Below are 6,231 nucleotides of genomic sequence, written 5' to 3'. Positions count from 1 at the left end.
ATGGAGAGAGATTGGAGAGATGTGTCCTTTTAATCCAACGACAACCCGACTCTTCACTTCTTCTCTTCTTGTTTTCTGGTTTCTTCACTTCTGCGTTCTGTTCTCTTCATAGAACCTTTTATTTTTTTCACGTGTCTGCGCTTTTTCGTCCTGCTAATTGCGCAAAATCAATCCAAACGCGCTGTACACACTTTATTGACGCACATCGCTCCGGATACCGCCCCGTCAGCGCCTCTCTCCTCTCTTTCTCTCTCTCTCCCTTTTCTCTCCATCGCATCACCTCTTTCCACCGTCTCTCCCTCTCTCTCTCTCCTCTTTTCTTGCCTCTCCTCATCTCTCCCTCTTCTTTCTGCCCCTCTCTTCCCCCTCTCTCTGTCTCTCTCCTCCGCTCTCGTCCCGGGCCTCTTCTGCACCCCCTGCCGGAGCCTCAGAGCGCATGCGCGGGTGCCTCGGTGCTGATGCTGAGCCTGAGCGGAGGATGCGGAGAGAAAGAGAGAGAGGAGGAGGAGGGGAGCTTTAAACCCGAATCAGATCGAAAAAAATGGATGTGTGTCTCTGTGGCGCAATGGAATAGCGCGCTGGACTTCTAATCCAGAGGCTCCGGGTTCGAGTCCCGGCAGAGATGACGCCAACGTGGGATTGGCTTTTTGGAAAAACGCGGGATGACGTGATGGAAGGATGTAGAGATGAAAGAAGGACACGAGGATGAGGATTTAACAGAGGAAAAGGCGAGAGGAGGGATTGTGGAGGAGGATGGATAAAAACACCGAAAGAATAAAAAATGGAAAACCGGAATATTCTTGGCCATTAGAAACAGTGTTGGGAAGTAACAGATTACATGTACTGGAGTTATGTAATCAGAGTACAAATTATGAGTAACTGTATTCAGTTACAGTTACTGTTTCAGTGAGTGGTAATTGGATTACAGTTACTTTGTTGAAATAAATGGATTACATGGAGATATTTTCCTTTTTCACATTTTGGGCTATATCCCCCTTTATTTATTTATTTATTTTTTCGGTAATTCCACTCATTGCCGGAAACTAAACCAGGTCTAAACTAGAGCTAAACCAGGATTAAAACAGGACTAAAACAGGACTAAAACCAGGTCTAAAACAGGATTAAAACAGGACTAAAACAGGATTAAAACCAGGTCTGAAACCAGGTCTAAAACAGGATTAAAACAGGACTAAAACCAGGATTAAAACAAGACTAAAACAGGACTAAAACCAGGTCTGAAACCAGGACTAAAACAGGACTAAACCAGGTCTAAAACAGGTCTAAATCAGGACTAAAACCAGGTCTAAAACCAGGTCTAAAACAGGACTAAAACCAGGACTAAACCATGACTAAACCAGGTCTAAACCAGGTCTAAAACAGGACTAAAACAGGACTAAACCAGGACTAAACCAGGTCTAAACCAGGACTAAAACAGGACTAAAACACAACTAAACCAGGTCTAAAGACAGGTCTAAAACCAGGTCTAAAACCAGGACCAAACCAGGACTAAACCAGGACTAAACCAGGACTAAACCAGGATTTAACAGGATTTAACAGGACTAAATCATGCTGTGTGGACGTGTCTCCTCCTCTTTTATCAATAATATTTTTAATTTGATTCAGTAAAGTCTGGGCTTTTTATTTTCTTTTATCAGACAAAACTTCTTATGTTACGATTTCCTCGTCTTTGCTTCTCTACAGCAAAATCAAGAAATCCAAAGTATTCAGATTACTTTTACATACCTTAAGTAACTTAATGGATTAAGTTACAAACTACATTTTGGCGTATGTAGTCTGTAATCTGTAGGTGAAAACATTTAAAAAAATAACCTTCCCAACACTGAGTATAAATATGATTATATGAAAGTACAGCAATAATGAAGAGCCTATTTCATGTCGAGTTTGATTCAAATAGGCTAAACATCTCCTCTCTTTATTAACACAGTCATATATTCACCAGAGATTCTAAAGTACCTTATTACCAGTGGAATATATTTTTCTTATTATTCTGATTTAGCCTTGATATGGTAATTGGCCACACCGGAGTCCGTTCTGACGACTTCAACTTAGATGTTAGATTTTTCTCAGCGTTAAATATAGCAAATCTGTATTTATTAGGTGATTCATTATGAGATTAATTCACGTTAAATCGTATCTGCTGTGCTGCTGTTTATGCTTCTGTTGTAGGGAGTATTATACGTCTGATGGTGCAGGCTTTTTAAGGTAACAGGGACTGAACCGGTGTCCTGTCAATTTGAGCTCCCTATCGCTACAGTTTAAATGTTGTCGATTTGAGCTCCTGAGGCAGAAGTGGAGTAACAAGTCACATTTTCAGTGTTTTGGTTTTATTGTCTGTTTGGACCAGTTAAGTGTGTAAATGACGTGTGTGTGTGTTAAATTTGAGGCAGAAAACCAACGATGATTGAATAGTTTGGATTTAATGTTTGATTTAATGATTTTATCGTTATCATTTTCATTACATCCTATTTTATTTTGTTTCCATATGTAGAAAACGTTGTAACTTTGTTTAGAAAGGCCATGTATAAATAAAATATCACTGTATTATAATAAGACATTCGCACTGTGGCCTATGATATTATAATATCATACACATATAATATCTATGATATTAAAATATAAAGATTTCAGTGTTTCCAGTCATGTCTTTCTCTTCTGTAGTGGGAGATTTATTTGTTGGAAGATTTAGGCCGATGTAAATGAGTTCTTCTACTCAGATTCATCGAAGTGAATAATGGTGATTCTGCAGTGGGAGCATTATCCGATGGCTAAACTGGCTGATCGATATGTGCTCCCTTAGCTCTATTTGAGAACTACAAATGAACAATGAACAACAAATGAACTTTGCAGATTCATATAAATGAGTTGAAATCTAATTAATACATTATTTAATGAATTAATCATTGTATTTCTATAGCTCCTTTCAAGACACCCAAAGCACTTTACCGTTCATTGTTCATTCACTCAGTGATGGTAAACTACTACTGTAGCCACAGCTGCCCTGGGGCAGACTGACAGAAGTGCAACTGCCAATCTGCACCATCAGCCCCTCCAACCACCACCATCACTCACACTAACACACACCATTTTCATACAAGGCAATGTGGGTGAAGTGCCTTGCCTAAGGACACAATGACTGGCGCCCCCTGTGGCACCTGATTTTCCCAGTGTCTCCCATCCCAAGAACTAACCAGGTCCAGCCCTGCTGAGCCTCTGAGGTCGAACAAGATCAGACTTTGACAAGCCGGTATGGCCACGAGATTTGACATAATAAAATATAAATTGTACATAACTAAAGTATAAAGTGTGATCACCGTGTGCAAACAGAATCAAACCTGCATCTCTAATCCAAAGAAATATGTTGTAAAAGTGGGGAGGTCAGGGTTTGGCTTTGGCTTCGTTGGATTTAAACAACTGTAAATGGAAAAATGTAAGTTCGCTTATTTCAATGAGGCAGTGTGAATCCACAGACGTCACTGTCGATTTAGGCTGCTGGGAGCTCATTTCAACAGAACACCGGCAGTGAGAGCCTTTAGTACAGCACAGATTAGGCCATAGACTGTAGAAAGAAGTGGACTAATGAAAAAAAACAAAACTGGATCATGTCGAGTGGGTTAATATAAACATTTTAAGACCAAAATGTCGAGGCTCACAGCAGCAGGTACAGAGAAAGGAGCCATAATATTCTAATGTGAGTCAATGGGAGCCAGGGTCAGCAGGAGCCGGAAGAGCCACATGTGAACTTCATATTCATCCAGTTTCAGTTGTGATTGTACAGCCTTAATAAGTGTAAGAGTGCAGTACATACAGCTCCTTTAAACAAATGAATACAGTAGTCCACTACAGAGCTCCTCGGGGAATAGAAAAACTTATAAGGTTAGTTCCCACACACTGCAAATTTCTCTGATCTGGCCAAGATTTTAAAACTTATATCAGATTATTCATCTAGTTTTATTCAGTCTTGTATCTTGCTTCATTGCTGATTAAGTGCTTTTTATTTGTTGATGAAAACAAACAAACACATGTCTCAGTCCAGACACGCGAGTCTTTCTATGAGCCGTCCAAATGACCACATCATCTGCCCGGCCCCTCTCCCTTAAACTCTTTATTCCTGTCATAATCCAGACAGTTTCCCTTTTATAATGTTGTTTTCTCTTTGTTGTATCGAACAGATTTGCCTCATCACAGTTTAAGCTTTTTGCTGATTCTTCACAATGAACCAAACTGTAAAATGTTCATATAATCTTTAACTGCTCCAGATGCTCAGGCTCATTCACAAAGACTCACATTAGACGAGTGTTGTCACAATACACAAGAAGGAGCAGACTGGATACTCAATACCCATTCTGATATCACAATGATCATAATAAAAAAAAATAATAATAAAAAAAAACACTCTTTATTCAGACAGTAGACTGTGATTTTCAACATGAAATGGTAATAGTTTCTTTTCTATTCCAGGAAGGTTCCACAGTGCTCCATGGACATATACTAGTCTATGTGCTCTTCTACTTGTTCTGATCCAGCTCATGGTGAACTTTAGACGAGTTAGATGCCGATAAAACATAAACCATTATCCATTTGTTAGTGCAGAAGTTAACTTCAAAATGATACATTTACATTTAACGAAAGATGTTTGGAAACATGTGGATGATGACTTCTGGTACAGTTTCTGACAATGGGCATGTGATAAAACTGTGGATTTAGCAGCAGCATTTTCACAACCTGTCAGGTCTTTCCGTGGGAGACAGGACTCTAATCACAGCCTCAGAGTCACTCACAGGCAGCAGGTTGGAACTGTTGATCTGCTGCACCTGACTGTGGGCGTGGAGACTGTCCACTCTGTCCTCTCCTCTCCACTTTCTCCACCTCTTTAAATAATATAATTTCAAATAATAACATGTACTTTTGTACCTTTTAATCATGTGTGGACTCCATCCATGTCCAAACCCTGAGCCACTTTGTGACAAATGGAGCTTGTCCAGGATCAAGACCCACTTTTGCTCAGGTTTTGTTTTGACAGCTGGGTGCTCGTGGTTGATCTTTGTCTGGTAGGTGAAAAAGATCATGTGTTTTGTAAGTAGTAGAGGTAGCTAATGCTCACTACTTATTGTTTGGCAGTTCCACATGTTTATTTGGTGAAGCGTTAACTTTTTAAAAAAATCATTTTTGATATCCTCCGTTAGGTCCAGTTTTGTTTGTATGATCTTGAGTTTGTTGTGACCATTTGTTTCGCCTTTTGTGTTGGAGTCTACTCCAGGAGGCTGCTTCCACAGGTAGAGCCTGTTGGTTTGGGTTTATGTGGCTGTCCGTGTGGCTGGAGCTTTACGCTCGGGTTCATGTCCGTGGGGTCCTGAGGGTGGCTGTGTAGCAGGAGCCTTTCAGTCTGGTGCAGTGGTTCTCCACTGGTGATTAAACTCCTCTCACCAGTACAGCACGAAGACGAGGGTCCAGGTAGACAGAGGGTCTGTCAGAGCTAGTGGGGTGTGTGACTCATTTGGTTTGGCTGTTGTGTTCACTGGTCCCTTCGGTTTAACTGAGTTTCACTGTTTGTAAGTAGTTCACTCTTACTTTTATTTGGTTATAGCTTTTGGTTTAGTAAGTTCAGGTGAGGCTTACATTTGTTACTAGAACTTTTGGTTCTGTAGGTCGTGTACTCTTACTTGGTTATGGGTATTTCATAGTCAGTCTACATTCAGTTGCTGGTTTATTACCTTTAGTTCCTGAGCAGTAGAAGTAGTTTTATGGAGATGTTTGTCTAGTTGTGTGCCTGTTTGAGGCAGAGATTTGGTTTAAGTTGAGTCTCCGCTTGGCTCAACTTGTCCATTTAAGTGCCCTGTTGATAGGGTTATATGTTTGCCTTTTCCTTTGTTGTGGGGGACCAGTTTTTCAAAATGATTGATGTGTATTTTTTCTGGCTTCACCATGTGGTTCTTTTTTGCAAATGACTACTTTCTCTTTCAGAACCTCTTTGTCTTCTACAAGTCTGTGGAGATGGGTGAAACCTTGGTGAGTTGGAATGACATTTTTCCACTAGAAAAGTTACACAATGCACCTTTAACAATCAGTTGCTTATCAAAAAAAAAAAGGTCATCTAATTTAAAGCTTTTTCTGAGTATATTCTAATGAGTTTTATTGACCTAGAATCAGGAAGTGTATGGTTGGCATGCTAGTTGGTGCTTTAACAGTGGCAAAACTCCGCTCTGGCAGCTC

General features: G+C 40.2%; 1 non-coding gene across 1 annotated transcript; it reads left to right on the top strand.

Annotated features, from left to right (window-relative positions):
- The first annotated feature begins 551 nt into the window (after nucleotides 1–551).
- trnar-ucu (transfer RNA arginine (anticodon UCU)) lies at nucleotides 552–625 on the top strand. The gene has a single exon. It is a non-coding gene; the product is annotated as a tRNA-Arg (tRNA).
- Nucleotides 626–6,231: the final 5,606 nt, after the last annotated feature.

This window comes from Boleophthalmus pectinirostris, unplaced genomic scaffold (genome assembly GCF_026225935.1).
Source record: "Boleophthalmus pectinirostris isolate CB_2022bp ecotype Guang Dong unplaced genomic scaffold, ASM2622593v1 HiC_scaffold_16, whole genome shotgun sequence".
Classification (NCBI taxonomy): domain Eukaryota; kingdom Metazoa; phylum Chordata; class Actinopteri; order Gobiiformes; family Gobiidae; genus Boleophthalmus; species Boleophthalmus pectinirostris.
The sequence above is the reverse complement of the archived record's forward strand: the minus strand, read 5'-3'. Positions and strand labels throughout refer to the sequence as shown.